Source organism: Dendrobates tinctorius, unplaced genomic scaffold (assembly GCF_039654945.1).
Source record: "Dendrobates tinctorius isolate UK_male_01 unplaced genomic scaffold, ASM3965494v1 ptg000029l, whole genome shotgun sequence".
Classification (NCBI taxonomy): domain Eukaryota; kingdom Metazoa; phylum Chordata; class Amphibia; order Anura; family Dendrobatidae; genus Dendrobates; species Dendrobates tinctorius.
The window spans coordinates 11,017,003-11,038,288 of record NW_027361697.1 but is presented as its reverse complement, the minus strand read 5'-3'; positions in this window follow the sequence as shown (position 1 = coordinate 11,038,288).

Below are 21,286 nucleotides of genomic sequence, written 5' to 3'. Positions count from 1 at the left end.
ACTGGGTTTTGGCCGTTGCAGCTGAAAAGAGGAAATCGGAAAACCGGCGCGCGAATTTTAGCTCATCTTTCATCGTTTTTAAGAAATCTCAAGATGGAAGAGGCCAGGAGCCATTTGGTGAGCTGCATTTCTTGCTACATGTTCACAGACTTACCAGTGGAAAAGCCAAACTTCACATGCCACAAATGCAAGCTTGTGTCCCTGTTGGAGGAAAAGTTGCAAAATCTCGAAGAGAGGTTAGCTATGTTGAAGATCATTAAGGAAGGTGAAGAGTTCTTGGACAGAGCAGAATTATCTCTTCATGTTACAGAAAGAGAAGAAATTCGAAGTGCACCTGAAGAAACAGAGGAATGGAGACATGTGACCCAGAGAAGCAGGAGGATCAGGAGGCAGTCAGCACCCATACTTCTCAGGAACAAGTACCAGGCTCTTACGCAGGAAAACGATGAAGAAATACATCAGGATAAGACTTTGCCAACAAGCAGCAACCTTGTACGCCCTCAGAGTCCTCCTGGATGGAGAAAGAAAAATGTTGTGAAGAAGAAACGGAGAGTGGTGGTCATGGGGGATTCCCTGTTGAGAGGAACAGAGGCCGCTATCTGCAGACCGGATATAACTTCAAGAGAAATGTGCTGTCTTCCAGGTGCAAAAATTAAAGATGTGTCTGACAGGATATCAGGACTCTTCAGCCCTACAGATGACTACCCATTCCTGCTACTACATGTGGGGACAAATGACACCGCAAGAAATGACCTGGAAACCATCTGCAGAGACTTTGAAGACTTAGGCAAGAAAGTGAAAGAACTGGGAGCGCAGGTGGTCTACTCTTCCATCCTCCCAGTGGATGGCCATGGAACAAGGAGGTGGAATAAGATTCTGCAGGTGAACAACTGGCTACGTCGATGGTGCCGTCAGCAACGATTTGGATTTCTGGATCACGGAGTGAATTACTTATACGATGGACTACTTGCTAGAGATGGGGTGCACCTTACGAAGACTGGAAAGCATGTATTTGGAAGTCGCCTTGCTACACTTGTAAGGAGAGCTTTAAACTAGAACAACATGGGAAGGGAAGCAAAAGACCAGAAAAAGCCATACACCTGACAAATGCTATTGAGAACTCTGCTATTAGAAGTGGAAAGGAAGAACAAAGACAAAAGTATCTAATTAATGAAAATATTGGAGAAAGAGAAACCAATCACAAACTAAAATGTTTCTATACTAATGCACAAAGCATGGGCAACAAACAAGGAGAATTGGAACTACTAACACAGGAAAATAAATATGATGTCATTGGAATCACTGAAACTTGGTGGGACAATACACATGATTGGAATACAAGACTAGAAGGATACAACTTATTTGCAAGAAACAGACTTGATAAACCAGGAGGGGGTGTCGCATTGTATGTTAGAAACGCGTATATCTGCACAGAGATTGAAGCTTCAGAGACTGGAAGTTCTGTGGAAACTGTTTGGGTAAGAATACAAGGACAGAACAATGGAAAGGACACCATTGTAGGCATTTACTACAGGCCGCCTGTGCAAGCTGAAGATATGGATGAACTCTTTATGCATCAAATGGCCAAGTTCTCCAAAAAATATGACATAGTTGTCATGGGAGATTTCAACTATCCAGACATTTGTTGGGAATCTCTCTCAGGCAAAACTAACAGGTCAAGGAAATTCTTATCCTCTCTTGCTGACAACTTTATCTTCCAAAAGGTAGGGGAGAAAACAAGGGGAACTGCTACCTTGGATCTAATCCTTATAAACAGGGAGGAAATGGTTGAGGAGGTAAAAGTGGCTGGGACCCTAGGAGGTAGCGACCATGCTATTTTAGAATTTTGGATAACTAGAGGCGGAAGACCTGTGAAGACTCAGACATCAAGGTTAGATTTCAGAAAGGCAGATTTTAAGGGATTCAGAAAGAGAATTGGAGGGATCCAATGGCTGGATATCCTTAAAGACAAAAATGTCCAGTAAGGATGGGAAATCTTGAAAAATGAAATTCTCAAAGCACAGTTGTTAACAATTCCGAAAAGAGGGAAGAATAGGAAGCATTTAAGGAAACCAGGATGGATGAACACAGAACTTAAGCACATGCTAAAAAGGAAGAAAAAATGTTTATAAAATGGAAAGAGGGAGGCATATCTAAAGAAGAATATAATGCTGTCTGCAGAACCTGCAGGGCACAAATTAGATTAGCTAAAGCTGAAAATGAATTGAGGCTTGCAAGAGATGTCAAAAGCAATAATAAAGGATTTTGGGGCTATGTCAAAAGTAAAAGAAAAGTCAAAGATGCTATAGGATTTTTACAGGATGAAAATGATGAAATGGTAAGACAGGATGTTGAGAAGGCTGAACTTTTAAATTCCTATTTTGCATCTGTTTTCTCTCAGAAAGGAAATGTAACATCAACTGTTCTTCACTGTCCTATTAAGGGAATAGAAGAATCCAGGATATCTATAAACAGAAAGATAGTGAGGAAACACTTAGCTAACTTAAATGAATTCAAGTCTCCAGGTCCAGATGAATTACACCCCAGAGTACTGAAGGAGATAGCAGAAGAAATTTTTGAACCCCTCTCCATAATCTTTGAAAATTCTTGGAGAACAGGAGAAGTGCCAGAAGACTGGAGAAGAGCAAATGTTGTTCCTATCTTCAAAAAGGAGAAGAAGGTGGACCCAGGCAACTATAGGCCGGTGAGTCTGACTTCTATAACAGGAAAGATCTTTGAACAAATTATTAAACAACATGTATGTCAATACCTGGATAAGAATGAAGTGATTAAACAGAGTCAGCATGGGTTTGTAACTAATAAGTCATGTCAGACTAACTTAATTTCCTTCTATGATGGAATCACAGATTGGGTGGATCAAGGAAATGCTGTAGATATAGTATATCTTGACTTCAGCAAAGCATTTGACAAAGTCTCTCATACAATCCTTATTGAAAAAATGACTAAGTATGGAATGGACAAGGCAACTGTTAGGTGGATTCATAACTGGCTTAGTGATCGGACCCAAAGAGTGGTCGTAAATGGCTGCACATCCAGTTGGAAGAATGTCTCAAGTGGGGTACCACAGGGCTCTGTCCTGGGCCCTGTATTGTTCAACATCTTTATCAACGATTTAGATGAAGGAATTGAGGGTAAACTGATTAAATTTGCTGATGACACAAAGCTAGGAGGGATAGCTAATACTAGAGAAGAGAGAGAGAGGATTCAAAAATATTTAAATAAACTGGAGAAGTGGGCAGCAACTAACAGAATGGCTTTTAACAGGGAGAAATGCAAAGTACTACATCTGGGCAATAAAAATGAAAAAAGCATATACAGAATGGGAGGAATAGGGCTTAGTGACAGCACATGTGAAAAAGACTTGGGTATACTAATAGATCACAGACTGAATATGAGTCAACAATGTGATGCAGCAGCAAAAAAGGCAAATGCAATTCTAGGATGTATTAACAGAAGCATACAGTCTAGATCACGTGAAGTCATTATTTCCCTCTACTCTTCTTTGGTCAGACCTCATCTGGAATATTGTGTCCAGTTTTGGGCACCACATTTTAAAAAAGACATCAACAAACTGGAGCAAGTTCAGAAAAGAGCGACCAGAATGGTGACCGGTCTGCAAACCCTGTCTTATGATGAAAGGTTGCAGGATTTGGGATTGTTTAGTTTGCAAAAGAGAAGACTGAGAGGAGACTTAATAGCTGTCTACAAGTATCTAAAGGGCTGTCACATTGTAGAAGGATCAACTTTATTCTCATTTGCACAAGGAAAGACTAGAAGCAATGGGATGAAACTGAATGGGAGGAGACACAGATTAGATATTAGAAAAAACTTTTTGACAGTTAGAGTGATCAATGAGTGGAACAGGCTGCCACGAGAAGTGGTGAGTTCTCCGTCAATGGAAGTCTTCAAACAGAGGCTGGACAGGCATCTGACTGGGATGATTTAGCGAATCCTGCTTTGAGCAGGGGGTTGGACCAGATGGCCCAGGAGGTCCCTTCCAACTCTACGATTCTATTCTATTCTACTCAAACAACGAATCAGAAACATTCTAACAGACTATTTTAAGAATAATGTTTCTCCAGAGGTGAGCTTTCCGATGATATGGGAGGCTCACAAAGCAGTGGTCAGAGGGGAACTAATTTCTATAGCTTCTCACCTCAACAAACAGCGCAAAAAGGCAATTCAAGATCTTTATGAAGAGATAGTTAATTTAGAAAAACAACATAAAAGAACCTTACTGCGTCAGAATCTGGAGGCACTGACAGCCAAGCGCTTACAACTAAAGGATCTGCTAAATAAGCAGTCCACAAAGCAGTACATTAGTTGGAGAAATCGCATACATGTACATGGCGATAAGGCCTCCAGATTTATGATGTCATTAATCAAAGTTAGACAAGCTAAGACTTTTATTCACTCCCTGAAAACCTCCAGTGGCAGTAAAATATCTGACATTGGCCAAATTTCACAGGAATTTTTTAAAAATATTATTCAAGCCTTTACAATTTGAAACCTGATGAATCTGACACAAACAGGTTACGAAAACAAGCAGAAATCCAGTTCTCTTTAGCTAGCCTTAATCTCCCCAAACTTACATCAGAACAACAAAAATTCCTCACTAGGTCCTTCACCCGGGGAGAGGTCCGATCCACTCTTTCGAACAGTCCCTCAGGGAAGGCCCCCGGCCCCAATGGATTTCCTGCTATCTATTATAAAACCTTTTCTGAGGCCCTAGAACCTCACTTACTTAATCTTTGCAATGAAATACTCCAAGGTAACTCCTTCCCTCCCCAATCCCTGGAAGCTTATATTTCTCTAATCTACAAGGAAGGCAAGGACCCAGAACTTTGTAATAACTACAGACCCATTTCCTTACTGAATGTGGATCTAAAAATCTATGCTAGTATGCTCGCGAGGCGCATTGCGGAGTATTTACCTAAACTGATCTCCCCAGATCAGACCGGCTTCATTAGAGGTAGAGAGAGCAAGGAAAATGCATGGAGAGTTCTACATTTGATGCAATATTCTGATTTCCATAAGATACCCTTGGTGCTACTAGGAACAGACGCGGAAAAAGCATTTGACAGAGTGGATTGGACCTTCTTGCAAGAAACGCTCCTTAGCTTTAATTTTCCCCCTCTGCTGGTAGCGGCAATATTGCAAATGTATTCTCACCCCACAGCAAGAATTAAACTTAACTCCCTTACCAACTCATTTGAGATTCATAATGGAACAAGGCAGGGATGCCCTCTCTCGCTGTTATTATTCATAATGGTGATGGAGCCGCTTATTAAAGCTATAAATTTGTGCAAAGACATAGAGGGGGTGTCCATACGGGGTTTAACGCATAAAACCATGGCCTTTGCTGACGATTTATTCGCCACTATGACTTGTCCCCACAGAGGCATACCAGCCCTTATGCGGATTCTAGAGAGATACGGCTCTCTGTCTAATTTCAAAATTAACACATCTAAATCCGAAGCACTGGGCATACATATACCTGCTAGCATAATAAATGATTTTAAGTCACAATTCCCCTTCCACTGGCCCGGCAATTATATAAAGTATCTAGGTATTAAAATTATTCCGTCCTTTAAAGACTTGTTCAATTTAAATTATAAACCGCTTCTTAGTTTAGTTGCAGACCAGACTAAAAGATGGAGGGCCCCGTACTTATCTTGGATTGGCAGAAAAAATCTGATCAAGAGCATCCTCATGCCTAAATTAATCTATCTATTTCAGATGCTGCCTATAGATTTGCCCAGGTCGTTCCTAGCCCAGATTAATTGTTCTATCTTTAAGTATATTTGGAATAAACATAGGCAGAGACTTAACTGACATACACTCTCATTGCCCAGAGGGAAATGTGGCATGGGAGCCCCTAATATCTGCACTTACTATTTGGCTGCTGTCCTATCAAGGACTGTCGAATGGGTCAGGAAGACTGGAGAGAAACCCTGGCTCAATATTGAAGAGCAGATGGCTCCGACTCAATTGCGCTGTTATCCTCTCTCCTGCAGCGACACCTAAAATTACCTTCCTGAATCTCCTTACTAGGGCGGCGATTAAATGCTGGAAGTCAGTGGCATTTTATTTAGCGCCGACCACCTCGCTGCTTGCTAAGGTTTCGGATGTCATGGCAGCGGGATTGGTGAAACCTACATCAACAGATAAATCACCTCTATTGGATCAGTTATATAAAGAGGGGACTATTATACCCTTGCAAGATATGAAAGCACTACCCACAATGTCTAATTATGCCTTCTTACATTATGAATCTCTAAGGAAGTCGCTACGCCAAGCCATGATAAATGGCGACATTACACGACCTTTAACCACTTTTGAATCACTGTGCTCCCAAACAAAAACCCCGAAAAAAGTGCTCTCCGCCCTCTATAATATGTTGCTTGTACAGCAAGTTTCTCAAAAAAGAGCCTTTGTGCGGAGATGGGAAATCGAGTTAGGTCACTCTTTTTCTGACTCCCAAACTAAACTAATATATAAATTTTCATATGGCCCTTCACATTGTGTGAGAGCTCAAGAAAATAGCTATAAAATATTGACTCACTGGTATACAACACCCCTCATGTTGCACAAATGGCTTCCCACCTTGTCGGACTTGTGTTGGAGATGCGAGAAGGACAGAGGGTCATATCTACATATCACACCATACAAAAATTTTGGAACACGGTATCCAAGGTTTTGAATGAGGTAGTACGTACCCATATAAAATTCACACCGGAACATGTTTTCCTCAATCTTCCAATTGTTCCAAATAATAAAGCCATATCTAAACTGGTCTCCTTCATACTTTCAGCAGGCAAGCTCCTCCTACCTACATTTTGGCATACGTCTAATATTCCAAGCTTGAGCCAGTTATTAGCTAAAATTGACCAACTGTATCATTCTGAAGAATTGGTAGCACTTTCTACACATAGCTTTTCTGCCTTCTCTCATGTCTGGACTCCTTGGGTGTCGTACAGGAAATCAGAAAAATTCATTTCTATGATTACGCCTGACCCTACATCTTGAATCTTAGACTTGAGCAGCGTGTCTACGGACCTCCCACCAGCCTCCCCCGCCCCTCGACTCCCTACCCTCCTCCCCATCTGTTCTATTGGTACGCTCCTGTGGTTTTTTTTTCACCCCTTTCTTTAGGCCCTGATTTGGTTCCTACTAAGTCAATTGTTTCATCAGAAGGTTTATTATTGAACATCGGGGCACCTGTTCTGTTCCAAATGTATGTTTATGTGTTAATAACAAGTAAGAATTGATTGTTTTTCATGGTAACGATGTTCTGACGGCGAAGTGGGTGTTTACATCCCTGTAGATTGGGTCAATCTTCAGCTTTTTCATTACCATTCTTGAGATCGGCACGGTCCTCTGAACACTGTATTGTTTACTTGTGCTGTATTATGCCTGCATTGTTGGATTTACTGCATTGCTGTCATGTTACCAATAATTTTCAATAAATAAAACATTGAAAACAAAAAAAAAAAGACAGACTTCCTGTGAAGGCCAGCATTTAGCTGACATTCATATGAGATCACGAGTTTTACTATACATAGAGTATGGTACAAGCCATCAGATGATATCAGGTTCAAGTACTAACAACATTACAAGATAAAAAAAAAAGGTTTTTATAAATATATACAAAAAATCTAAGTTCAAGACACCCCCCTTTTATCACATTAAAAAATAAATAATAATTAAAAAAAATACAAATATTTGGTATATCTACGTTCATAAAAGTCCGATCTATCAACATATAAAATAAATTAATCTGATCTGTAAACATCATATTGAGAGAAAAAAAAAATGAAATGCCAGAATTACATCTTTTGGGACGCCGCAACATTGCAATAACATGCAATAAAAGGCAATCAAAACATCACATCTACCCCAAAATGGTCTCAGTAAAAATGTCAGCTCGGGGTACAAAACATAAGCTCTCACACAGTCCCATATCCTGAAAATTGAAAAGATGACGGGTTTCAGAAAATGACGACACAAACAATTTATATATATATATATATATATATATATATATATATATATATATTCAAACCATGTAAAGTCTGCATTGTGATTGCTATAAGTGTGTGCTAGAAGTGTGAAGATTAATTTAAGAATTAAAACCAGAATTGAACCAGAAGGGAACTGAAGGTAACTGGACACAGTCACTGGAAACAATGTTTCTGTTTGTTTTCACTTTCACCCCAATAATCCTTCACTTTCTGCTAATTCCCCTAATCCCTACTCCTAGTAAGGAACTGTTCATCTCTTCTTCAATCCTCCCCATCCACCTCACCTCCGCCTCAAAACTGTTCCTTAACATACAATCCTCTGTCTCCAAACACAGACAGCCCCCTCATGCCCTCTCCTGCTCCCACCTGGTAACACTTTCTCTGCTCCTTCTCACTGCTGGTGATATCTCTCCAAATCCTGGTCCTCCTCACCACATTCCCACAGTCATTTCTACCTCCCATCCACACTCTATCACAACCTTCCGTAACCTCTCCAACCTTATACCCATTCACCCAGCCCCCGCTTCCCCAGTCCCACTAACAGGAGCTCTGTGGAACGCTCGCTCTGTCTGCAACAAGCTTTCCTACATCCATGATCTTTTTGTTACTACCAAACTCTCCTTCCTCGCCATCACCGAAACCTGGCTCACCCCTTCTGACACAGCCTCTCCTGCTGCACTTTCGTATGGCGGCTTCCACCTTTCTCACACCCCCCGCCCCAGCAGCAAACATGGTGGAGGAGTTGGTTTTCTCCTGTCAGATACCTGCTCCTTCACCCCAATCCCACTGCCACCCTCTGTTACCCTCCCTTCCTTTGAGGTGCACTCTGTGCGCATCTACTCCCCCTCCAACCTCCAACTGGCTGTCATCTACCGCCCCCCAGGGCCAGCCACCACCTTCTTTGACCACTTCACCACCTGGTTACTTCATTTCCTTTCCGCGGACATCCCTACTATCATCATGGGCGACTTCAACATCCCCATTGACACTTCCCTCTCAGCTGCCACTAAACTTCTATCTCTCACTTCCTCCTTCGGCCTCACTCAATGGTCTTCTACAGCCACCCACAAAGATGGCCACACACTGGACCTCATCTTCACCCGCCTCTGCTCCCTATCTAACCTCTCTAACTCACCTCTTCCTCTCTCTGACCACAACCTGCTCACATTCTCTTCCCTCTTCACTCCATGTCTACAATCCCCACCCCACAAACTTTCACACCCTCGCAGGAATCTTAAACACCTTGACCTACACTCATTCTCCGAATCCCTCCTCCCTCTTACAGATATAAGTTCCTTACACAATGCGGATGACGCTGCCGCTCTATATAACACCACAATAGCTGTAGCTTTGGAATCCGCTGCCCCACTTACACATACCAAAACTCGCAAAATCAACAGACAGCCCTGGCACACCAGCCTGACCAAAGAGCTGAGGCGAGCTTCCAGGGCTGCTGAGCGCAGATGGAAAAGATCCCACTCCAACGAGCATTTCATCGCATTCAAACAGTCCCTCACTACTTTCAAGACCACACTCGCCACAGCTAAACAAACCTACTTCTCATCTCTCATATCCTCCCTGTCTCACAACCCTAAACAGTTATTCAACACCTTCAATTCTCTCCTCCGCCCCCCAGCACCTCCTCCCTCCCCACTCATCTCAGCTGAAGACTTTGCCTCATTTTTCAAGCAGAAAATTGATAACATCAGGGACAGTTTTGGTCAACAACCCCCAGAGCCCTTCCTCCCGACTTCCCAGCCCTCCACCTTCAAAACCAACTTCTCCACCATTACAGAAGATCGACTCTCCACTCTACTCTCAAGATCACATCTCACCACCTGTGCACTCGACCCGATCCCATCCCACTTCATCCCAAACCTCACCACAGTCTTCATCCCAACCCTAACCCATCTCTTCAACCTATCACTAACAACTGGTGTTTTCCCCTCAAGCTTTAAACATGCCTCCATCACACCTATCCTCAAAAAGCCCTCTCTTGACCCATCCTCTGTATCTAGCTATCGCCCTATATCACTTCTCCCATACGCCTCCAAGCTACTGGAACAACACGTCTACCTTGAACTGTCCTCCCATCTCTCTTCTTGCTCCCTCTTCGACCGCTTACAATCTGGCTCCCGGTCACACCACTCCACTGAAACTGCCCTTACTAAGGTCACCAATGACCTCTTAACTGCCAAGAGCAAGCGACACTACTCTGTCCTCCTCCTCCTGGACCTGTCGGCTGCCTTTGACACAGTGGACCATTCCCTATTATTACAGACCCTCTCATCCCTCGGCATCACAGACTTGGCCCTCTCCTGGATCTCATCATACCTAACAGACCGGACATTCAGCTTCTCCCACTCACACACCACCTCCTCACCTCGCCCCCTATCTGTCGGAGTCCCACAAGGTTCAGTCCTAGGGCCCCTGCTGTTCTCTATTTACACCTTTGGCCTGGGACAGCTCATAGAATCTCATGGCTTTCAGTATCATCTTTATGCTGATGACACACAGATCTACATCTCTGGACCAGATATCACCTCCCTACTAACCAGAATCCCTCAATGTCTGTCCACTATTTCATCCTTCTTCTCCACTAGATATCTGAAACTCAACATGGACAAAACAGAATTCATCATCTTTCCCCCATCTCACGTGACCCCCCCTACGAACCTATCAATTACAGTAAATGACTGCCCACTCTCCCCAGTCCCACAAGCTCGCTGCCTCGGAGTAATCCTTGACGCTGATCTCTCCTTCAAACCACATATCCAAACCCTTTCCACTTCCTGCCGACTTCAACTCAAAAATATTTCACGCATCCGTTCATTCCTCACCCAAGAATCTGCAAAAACCCTAGTCCATGCCCTCATCATCTCTCGCCTTGACTACTGCAACCTCATGCTCTGCGGCCTCCCCTCAAACACTCTCGCACCCCTCCAATCTATTCTAAACTCTGCTGCCCGATTAATCCACCTGTCCCCCCGCTATTCCCCAGCTTCTCCCCTCTGTCAATCCCTTCACTGGCTCCCAATTGCCCAGAGACTCCATTACAAAACCCTAACCATGACATACAAAGCCATCCACAACTTGTCTCCTCCATACATCTGTGACCTCGTCTCCCGGTACTTTCCTGCACGCAACCTCCGATCCTCACAAGATCTCCTTCTCTACTCCCCTCTTATCTCCTCTTCCCACAATCGCATACAAGATTTCTCTCGCGCATCACCCCTACTCTGGAACTCTCTACCACAACATATCAGACTCTCACCTACCATCGAAACCTTCAAAAAGAGCCTGAAGACCCACCTCTTCCGACAAGCCTATAACCTGCAGTAACCACCGATCGACCAAACCGCTGCACGACCAGCTCTACCCTCGCCTACTGTATTATCACCCATCCCTTGAAGATTGTGAGCCCTCGCGGGCAGGGTCCTCTCTCCTCCTGTACCAGTTATGACTTGTATTGTTTAAGATTATTGTACTTGTTTTTATGTATACCCCTCCTCACATGTAAAGCGCCATGGAATAAATGGCGCTATAACAATAAATAAATAATAATAAAATAATAAATAATAATGTAAAGAACATAAAGCCAGCTCACCATAAAGGAGTCCTCGTCGGTGTTCACCTTATATTCTGCACGGATCCAGGCAGGGAGTATGCCCCAACAAATAGAAATATGAGAGAATTGAGATCCAGCAAAAAAGTGAAAGTTCACCAGAATTATAAAATCTTCTTCTTTATTTATCCATTAATTCATATAAAAAATGTATGAGGAACTCCAAACAATTGGTAACATTCCAGCAAAGGACCGTGAAGAAGGCACATAGTGCTGAAACATGTAGTCCCTTTGCTGGAATGTTACCAATTGTTTGGAGTTCCTCATACATTTTTTATATGAATTAATGGATAAATAAAGAAGAAGATTTTATAATTCTGGTGAACTTTCACTTTTTTGCTGGATCTCAATTCTCTCATATTTCTATATATATATATATATATATATATATATATATATATATATATATATATATACAGGTGTTGGACAAAATAATGGAAACACCTAACGTTTTGGCATCATAATCTTCGAACATGTTATAAACATGCAAACCGTGACATATGGTAATGTTTTGTAGTTGATGATTTGTGTTATGTGATATGTGTATGTAAATTAGCTGTTTGTTTTGCAGAATTGTAAGAACATTGATGAGAACCTGATACCAATGGCAGACCTCTCAGATTTTCAAAGAGGCCAAATTGTTGGTGCTCGTATGGCAGGCGCTAGTGTAGCAGAAAGTGCCCGAATGCTTGGCGTGTCAAGCGGTACTGTCTCCAAAGTAATGACTGCGTTTGAAAGAGAAGGAAAAACGTCCGCAGCAAAGCACAGGTCCGGCCGAAAGTCGAAGTTGACTGAGAGAGACCGTTGGACTCTAAAGCGAATTGTGAGAGAGGATCGCAAGACCATGGCCCCGAAAATCACTGCTGAGCTCAATCAACACCTACAGAACCCAGTTTCCACGAAAAAACTGTTTGTCGGGAGCTGCACAAATCTGGATTCCACGGAAGAGCTGCAACTAGAAAACCACTGCTCTCAATGTCAAATGTTTCCAAGCGTTTAGAGTGGTGTAGAAACCTCCAGAATTGGTCCCTCGAGCAGTGGAAACGTGATATTCTCAGACGAATCATCGTTTACCCTATTTCCGACCTCCGGCCGAGTGTACGTTAGGAGACAGCCGAAAGAAGCATTCCATCCAGACTGCCTTCTCCCAACCGTTAAAAATGGTGGAGGTTCTGTGATGATCTGGGGTGCTATTTCGTGGAGATCCACCGGGCCAATGATATCCCTTCATGGAAGAATTAACAGCTGAGATTATTTAGGCATTTTGGGCGACCAAGTGCATCCTATGGTTCAAGCACTGTTCCTGGAGGGGAATGCCATCTTTCAGGATGATAATGCACCAATTCATACAGCTAGAATCGTTAAGGCATGGCACGAGGAACATTGTAATGAAGTTGAGCATCTCATCTGGCCCCCACAATCCCCAGAGCTCAACATTATTGAGCATTTATGGTCGATTTTAGAGATTCAAGTTAGACGTCGATTTTCGCCGCCATCGTCGCTCAAAGAACTGGAGGGTGTTTTAACTGAAGAATGGGCTAAAATTCCTTTGGAAACAATTCACACCTTGTATGAATCCATACCTCAGAGAATTGAGGCTGTAATCGCCGCAAAAGGTGGACCTACACCATATTAACCCCTTTCTGACATCAGACGTACTATCCTGTCCATGGGACCCGGGCCCCTATGCCCATGGACGGGATAGTACGTCTACCGCGATCAGCGGCGCCCACGTGGTGAGTGCCGCTGATCGCGGCCGGGTGTCAGCTGATTATCACAGCTGACACCCGGCACAATGTGTCAGGGGCGGTCACGGACCGCCCCCGACACGTTAACCCCTTGCACACCGCGATCAAATACGATCGCGGTGTACCGGGGGTTAAAGGGAAGCATCGGCAGGGAGGGGGCTCCCTCCGTGCTTCCCTGAGCCCCCCACGGCAGCGCAATGTGCAGCGCTGCTGCGGGGGGCTCCTTTCCTGCAGGCCCCCGAATCCAAGATGGCAACGGGGGCCTGCAGGAAGCTGGCTTCCGCAGTGCCTGCAAAGCGCAGGCAAGAGGAAGTCTTCTTCAATGCCTGTGACAGATTGCTGATCTGTCACAGTGATCTGTGATGTGACAGATCAGCGATCTGTCACAGGACAGTGATGTCCCACCTGGGACTATTTAATAAAGTTAAAAAAAAAGTGTGAAAATAATTTTTTTAAAAATCGCCAAATAAATTAGAAAAAAAAAAATATTCCCCCAAATAAATCCATTTTTTGGAAATAAAAAAAAAAAAACAATAAAAGTACACATATTAGGTATTGCCACGTCCGTAACGACCCGCCCTATAAAACTGTCCCATTAGTTAACCCCTTTAGCGAACCCCTTAAAAAATAAAAATAAAAAACGAAGCAAAAAATAATGATTTATTATCATACCGCCAAACAAAAAGTGTAATAACGCGTGATCAAAAAGACGCATATAAATATCCATGGTACCGCTGAAGACGTCATCTTGTCCCGCAAAAAACGAGCTGCCACACAGCATCATCAGTGAAAAAATAAAAAAGTTATAGCTCGCAGAATAAAGCGATGCAAAAATAATTATTTTTTATATAAAATAGTTTTCATTGCATAAAACCGACAAAACATAAAAAAATACCTAAATGAGGTATCGCTGTAACTGTACTGACCCGAAGAATAAAACCGCTTTATCAATTTTACCGCACGCGGAATGGTGTAAACACACTCCCCCAAAAGAAATTCATGAAACGCTGGTTTTTGTTCATTCTGCGTCACAAAAATCGGAATAAAAAGCGATCAAAAAATGTCACGTGCCCGAAAATGGTACCAATAAAAACGTCAACTCATCCCGCAAAAAATAAGACCTCACATAACTCGGTGAGTCAAAATACGGAAAAATTATAGCTCTCAATATGTGGTGATGCAAAAACTATTTTTACAACAAAAAGCGTCTTTTAGCGTGCGACAGCTGCCAAACATAAAAACCACCATAAATAGTAAATCAAACCCCCCGTTATCACCCCCTTAGTTAGGGAAAAATAATAAAATAAAAAAAATGTATTTATTTCCATTTTTCCATTAGGGTTAGGCTTAGGGCTAGGGTTAGGGTTAGGGTTAGGGTAGGGTTAGGGTTAGGGCTAGGGTTAGGGTTAGGGCTAGGGTTAGGGTTAGGGTTAGGGCTGAGATTAGGGTTAGGGGTGTGTTGGGGTTCGGGTTGGAGTTAGAATTGGGGGTTTCCACTGTTTGGGCACATCAGGGGCTCTCCAAATGCAACATTGCATCTGATCTCAATTCCAGCTAATTCTGAGTTGAAAAAGTCAAATGGTGCTCCTTCCCTTCCAAGCTCTGCCATGCGCCCAAACAGTGTTTTACCCCCACATGTAGGGTATCACCCTACTCAGGACAAATTGCAAAACAATTTTTGGGGTCCAATTTCTCCTGTTACCCTTAGGAAAATAAAAAATTGGGGGCAAAAATATCATTTTTGTGGAAAAAAATGATTTTTTTATTTTCACGTCCGAGCGTTATAACTTCTGTGAAGCACTTGGGGGTTCAAAGTGCTCACCACACATCTAGATAAGTTCCGTGGGGGGTCTAGTGTCCAAAATGGGGTCACTTGTTGGGAGTTTCAATAGTTTAGGTACATCAGGGGCTCTCCAAACGCACATGACACCCGCAGACCATTCCATCAAAGTCTGCATTCCAAAACGTCACTGCTTCCCTTCCGAGCCCCGACGTGTGTCCATACAGTAGTTTTCTCCCACATATGGGGTGTCAACGTACTCATGACAAATTGGACAACAACTTTTGGGGTCCAATTTCTCCTGTTACCCTTGGGAAAATGAAAAAATTGGGGACTAACTGATCATGTTTGTGGAAAAAATACGATTTTTTTATTTTCATGCCCGGGCATTATAAACTTCTGTGAAGCCCTTGGGGGTTCAAAGTGCTCACCACACATCTAGATAAGTTCCTTAGGGGGTCTCGTTTCCAAAATGGGGTCATTTGTGGGGGGTTTCCACTGTTTAGGTACATTAGGGGCTCTCCAAAGGCAACATGACACCCGCAGAACATTCCCTCAAAGTCTGCATTCCAAAACGTCACTGCTTCCCTTCCGAGCCCCGACGTGTGTCCATACAGTAGTTTTCTCCCACATATGGGGCGTCAGCGTACTCAGGACAAATTGGACAACAACTTTTGGGGTTCAATTTCTCCTGTTACCCTTGGGAAAATAAAAAAATTGGGGACTAATTGATCATGTTTGTGGAAAAAATACGATTTTTTTATTTTCATGCCCTGGCATTATACACTTCTGTGAAGCTCTTGGGGGTTCAAAGTGCTTACCTCACATCTAGATAAGTTCCTTAGGGGGACTAGTTTTCAAAATGAGGTCATTTGTGGGGGGTTTCCACTGTTTAGGTACATTAGGGGTTCTCCAAAGGCAACATGACACCCGCAGACCATTCCATCAATGTCTGCATTCCAAAACATCACTACTTCCCTTCCGAGCCCCGACATGTGCCCATACAGTAGTTTTCTCCCACATATGGGGTATCAGCATACTCAGGACAAATTGGACAACAACTTTTGGGGTCCAATTTCTCCTGGTACCCTTGGGAAAATAAAAAAATGGTGACTCAAAGATCATGTTTGTGGAAAAAATACGAATTTTTTATTTTCACGCCCGGGCGTTATAAACTTCTGTGAAGCACTGGGGGGTTCAAAGTGCTCACCACACATCTAGATAAGTTCCTTGGGGGGTCTAGTTTACAAAATGGTGTCATTTGTGGGGGGTTTCCACTGTTTAGGTACATCAGGGGTTTTCCAATCGCGACATGGTGTCAGATCTCAATTCCAGCCAAAAACGTCAAATGGCGCTGCTTCCCTTCCGAGCTCTGCCATGCTCCCAAATAGTGGTTTACCCCCACATGTGGGGTATCAGCGTACTCAGGACAAATTGCACAATAACTTTTAGGGTCCTGTTACCCTTGGAAAATAAGAATTGAGGGTGAAAAGATCATTTTTGTGGAAAAAATATGATTTTTTAATTGTACGGCTGTATGTTATAAACTTCTGTGAAGCCCTTGGGGGTTCAAAGTTCTCACCACACATCTAGATAAGTTCCTTAGGGGGTCTAGTTTCCAAAATGGTGTCATTTGTGGGGGGTTTCCGCTGTTTTGGTACATCAGGGGTTTTCCAATCGCGACATGGTGTCTGATCTCAATTCCAGCCAAAAACGTCAAATGGCGCTGCTTCCCTTCCGAGCTCTGCCATGCTCCCAAATAGTGGTTTACCCCCACATGTGGGGTATCAGCGTACTCAGGACAAATTGCACAATAACTTTTAGGGTCCTGTTACCCTTGGGAAAATAAAAATTGGGGTGAAAAGATCATTTTTGTGGAAAAAATATGATTTTTTAATTGTACCGCTGTACGTTATAAACTTCTGTAAAGCCCTTGTGGGTTCAAAGTTCTCACCACATATCTAGATAAGTTCCTTGGGGGGTCTAGTTTCCAAAATGGGGTCACTTGTAGGGGGTTTCCACTGTTTAGGTACATCAGGGACTCTCCAAACGGGACATGGCGTCTGATCTGAATTCCAGCCAATTTTGCATTGAAAAAGTCAAACGGCGCTCCTTCCATTCTGAGCTCTGCCATGCGCCGAAACAGTCGTTCCCCCCACAAATCAGGTATCAGCGTACTCAGGACAAATTGCACAATAACTTTTGCAGTCCAATTTCACCTGTTACCCTTGGTAAAATAAAAAAAATTGAACCTGAAGTATTTTTTTTGTGAAAAAAAGTTAGATGTTCATTTTTTTTTTAAATATTCAAAAAAATTCCTGTGACGCACCTAAAGGGTTAATAAACTTCTTGAATGTGGTTTTGAGCACCTTAAGGGGTGCAGTTTTTAGAATGGTGTCACTTTTGGGTATTTTCTATCATGTAGACCCCTCAAAGTGGCTTCAAATGTGATGTGGTCCTAAAAATAAAATGGTGTTGTAAAAATGAGAAATCGCTGGTCAACTTTTAACCCTTATAACTTCCTAACAAAAAAAAATGTTGGTTCCAAAATTGTGCTGATGTAAAGTAAACATGTGGGAAATGTTACTTATCAAGTTTTTTGTGTGCCGTATCTCTGTGATTTAAGGGCATAAAAATTCAAAGTTGGAAAATTGCAAAATTTTCAAAATTTTTGCCAAATTTCCATTTTTTTCACAAATAAACGCAAGTTATTTGAATGAAATTTTACCACTAACATGAAGTACAATATGTCACGAGAAAACAATGTCAGAATCACCGGGATCCATGGAAGCGTTCCAGAGTTATGACCTCATAAAGGTACAGTGGTCAGAATTGTAAAAATTGGCCCGGTCATGAACGTGCAAACCACCCTTGGGGGTGAAGGGGTTAAACTAACTTTTGTTGATGTTTCCAGGTGTTTCCATTATTTTGTCCAACCCCTGTATATATACAAGTTTAGGAATTTTTTTTTCACTCCCAATATATATATATTAGATATAAAAACCTAAAAAACAATTGTGTAATTGCATCTTTAATGCAATTTCGGCACACTTGGAATTTTGTTTCTCACATTTCATGATAAAAAGAATGGTGTCATTCAAAAGTACAATTCATCCGACAGAAAAAAGGCCTTATACTACTAAGTGGTACGGAAAAATAAGTTATAGCTCTTGGAAGAAGGGAGGAAAAACGAAAATGGAAAAAACGGAAATTGGCTGCTGACGGAAGAAGTTAATGTTTAAATACTTTGCTGTGTTTCCCAGAAATTGTTATTTACACAATGTGCTAATATGGCACTTAGTGCACCCTTGATATAGTCAAAGGGAATCTGTTGGTAGGTCTGTTAGTAGGTTTTTGCTATTTAATCTGAGAGCCTGACACATCGTTATAATCAGACTCTCTGCCCCTACATCATACTGCTCTCAGATTACATAGCAGAAACTCCAAGCTGCTACCACCATTGCAAGGTGTGTCAAGTTCAAGATGAAAAATGTGGTAAAGTCTTCTTTAAGCTGGATCCTGCTTTTCTAAGCTATTGCTGGTGGGAGTGACTAAGAACTTAACCCAATGACACCCATGAACCATATTATGGCCCTGGGACCAGGGTTGTGCTAAAAGGGACAAGTTTTTGAAACAAAATCTAGGCCACTTTGTACTGTTTCTGTGTTCATGATTATTTTACCTAACTGAGAATAAGACTTTTCTTATACTAATGCATAGTTAATAAATTGTTTAAATCAATGTATATTTTAAACTTTCATAATAATAATCAAATTATTTTCATTTGTTTTCTTCTTCAGAAATTCTGGACCTTAACCAATCAGCCAAGTCTGTTATAAAGCTGGTCATATATACAAATGGTTATAAGCAAGGTTATAAAATTGCCTTTTGTTGATCATTTACTCCATTAGGATGTCTTGTGTTCGCAGTAGCCCCAATTTTTGCAAAGCACACAATCTTGTTAAATTGTTAGCAAAATAAAAAATGTACCACAATACTGTAAGTTTAACTTAGAGTAAAGCAATCAAATGAATTAAAAATTACTTTTTGTGATTAATAAGTGTCATTGTATTTTTATTTATTATTACATTTTATAATAATCTATTATGTTTTTGCAAACCAAAAATTATTTGGTTGGTGGTACAGAGAAGCCGTACGGGGCCCCTAGCCTCACCGGGAGGCTGACATGACAAGGTATAGTGGGAATAGGGTGAGCATACAGGAGCCGGGCTGGTGAATGGTTAATAGCTTTAGGAGGCGTGATTTAGGAGGTGGGGGGGTTCTTTTCTGGCTTGGTTCGAGGAATGAGGAGGGGTTAAACCGGGGAGGGGGTAGAACTCAAAGGGGGGTTAGAGGACCAGTATATAGGATCCGGCCATCTTAGTTCAGGAGCCATTTTAGGTACCCCGGCCGAAAAGAAGAAGCTCTAAGGGTTACCTGACATTATGGATGTGGAGTCCTTGCTGCAGCGGTTGCGAGAAGCGGCGGGCTAACAGGGGACAGGTTGGCTGCAGGCTTCGTTAGAGAGTCTGCTACAGGGGTCTATGACCGGAGCTTCCCCGGCTCCCGAGAGCGGACGCCGGCCTCGGAGGTCGTGACCCCCGGAGTGCTTAAGTCCCGAGGTCACACCCAGGGCCCGGCGCCGTGTTAGGAGCCCCTCTGGGGACCCTCCGGTTGTGAGCGCTGGACGCAGGCCTACGGTCCCAGCGCGGAATGCCGGGAGGAATCCACCTGGTCGGCGGGGCCTACAGCGGGGGGAGGAGTCGGCCTCCCTCTCAGCATCTGCGAGACGCCGGGGATTGTCAGGAGCTGGAATGGCGGGCTCCTGTATGGGAACAGAGCCTGCTCAGCATGGCAGAGGCAGTGAAGCGAGGCGGCGGGGACCTCAACGGGGGGTCCCTCAGCATGTGGAGAGCGGCGGGCAGTCACTGACTGTGGCGGGCCCTGGCATCGACGCTCTGCATCCGGCCGGGCAGGAGTTAATGAGACAGCCCAGTGGAGGTCTGGGGGCTGTGGATCCGGGGGTCCAGTTGGGAGGAGGCGGGCAGTTGGCGACTGCCTCGGTCAGCACTCATTCCAGCCTGTCACCTGGGAGCGCAGGCACATATCAGCACGGGCAGCCGGATGCTGGCCTGGCACAGCCATCTGCACCACCGTCGGCGGCTCCAAGGGTCCCTGGCTCGGCAGTGGATGCGGCTTTGGGGGATAGCCGACTGCTGCTGGGTCGGGGAGACTCAGGAGCCGCAGGATCATCAATGGATCAGCTCAGGAGCGGAGCTACACAGGGTCCTTCATTCTTGGATTGCGGATCTTCGGCTGCTGGGCTGACAGCACCCAGGCAGCTAGGTGAGAGTAATAATTTTTATCCTTTTAATCCCTATTTAACTTCCCCAGAGTCTAGAGGGCAGGAGGGGTTTGTGGGGGTGGTACTGGGGGAGCTGGATTAATCTTGCACGGCTTGAGGGAATTGGCTTTGATGTGGGGGTTGGGGGGACAGTATGCGGGTACATCGCCTTCAGCAGCGTGGGCAGGGGGTCCCGGTACGGCAGTGGGTTCGATGGGTATGCCGGTTTTGTCGGGTAGTTCAGGGAATGCGCATTCAGGAACGCCTGCGGCTTCTGGAGAAGGTAGTGAGACAACGGGGAGTAGTCTACGGGCAGAAGAGCCGTTGGTGGTGGCAGAGGCGGCCAGCGAAAAAGATAGGGAGTCTGAGGTACGCCTGGATGATGCAGCAAAAGGGGAAGTTTACGTGTGCTTTGAGGGCCCATTGGCAGCTCACTTAAAACAGGAGACGAGAGAAAAAGAATACGTTGAGATATTTTCGTTATTGCCGCTGGAACGTTTCAATTTAGATAGACATAGGAAGGATGATTTTAAAAAAGAGGAGGAGGAAAGGAGGCGGTATCACTTAATACCCAGGACCTTCCCTAATTGGTTGCAAGCATTTGCGATTTTAGCCAGCATTATTGGGGAAAAGGCCCCGGAGAATTGTGTAGGCCTGTTTTGCTATATGGATGCGATAGGGGAAGCCTATCGGGTTTATGGGGGTCAGGGTTGGCTACGTTATGACGAACAATTTCGTCAGCGT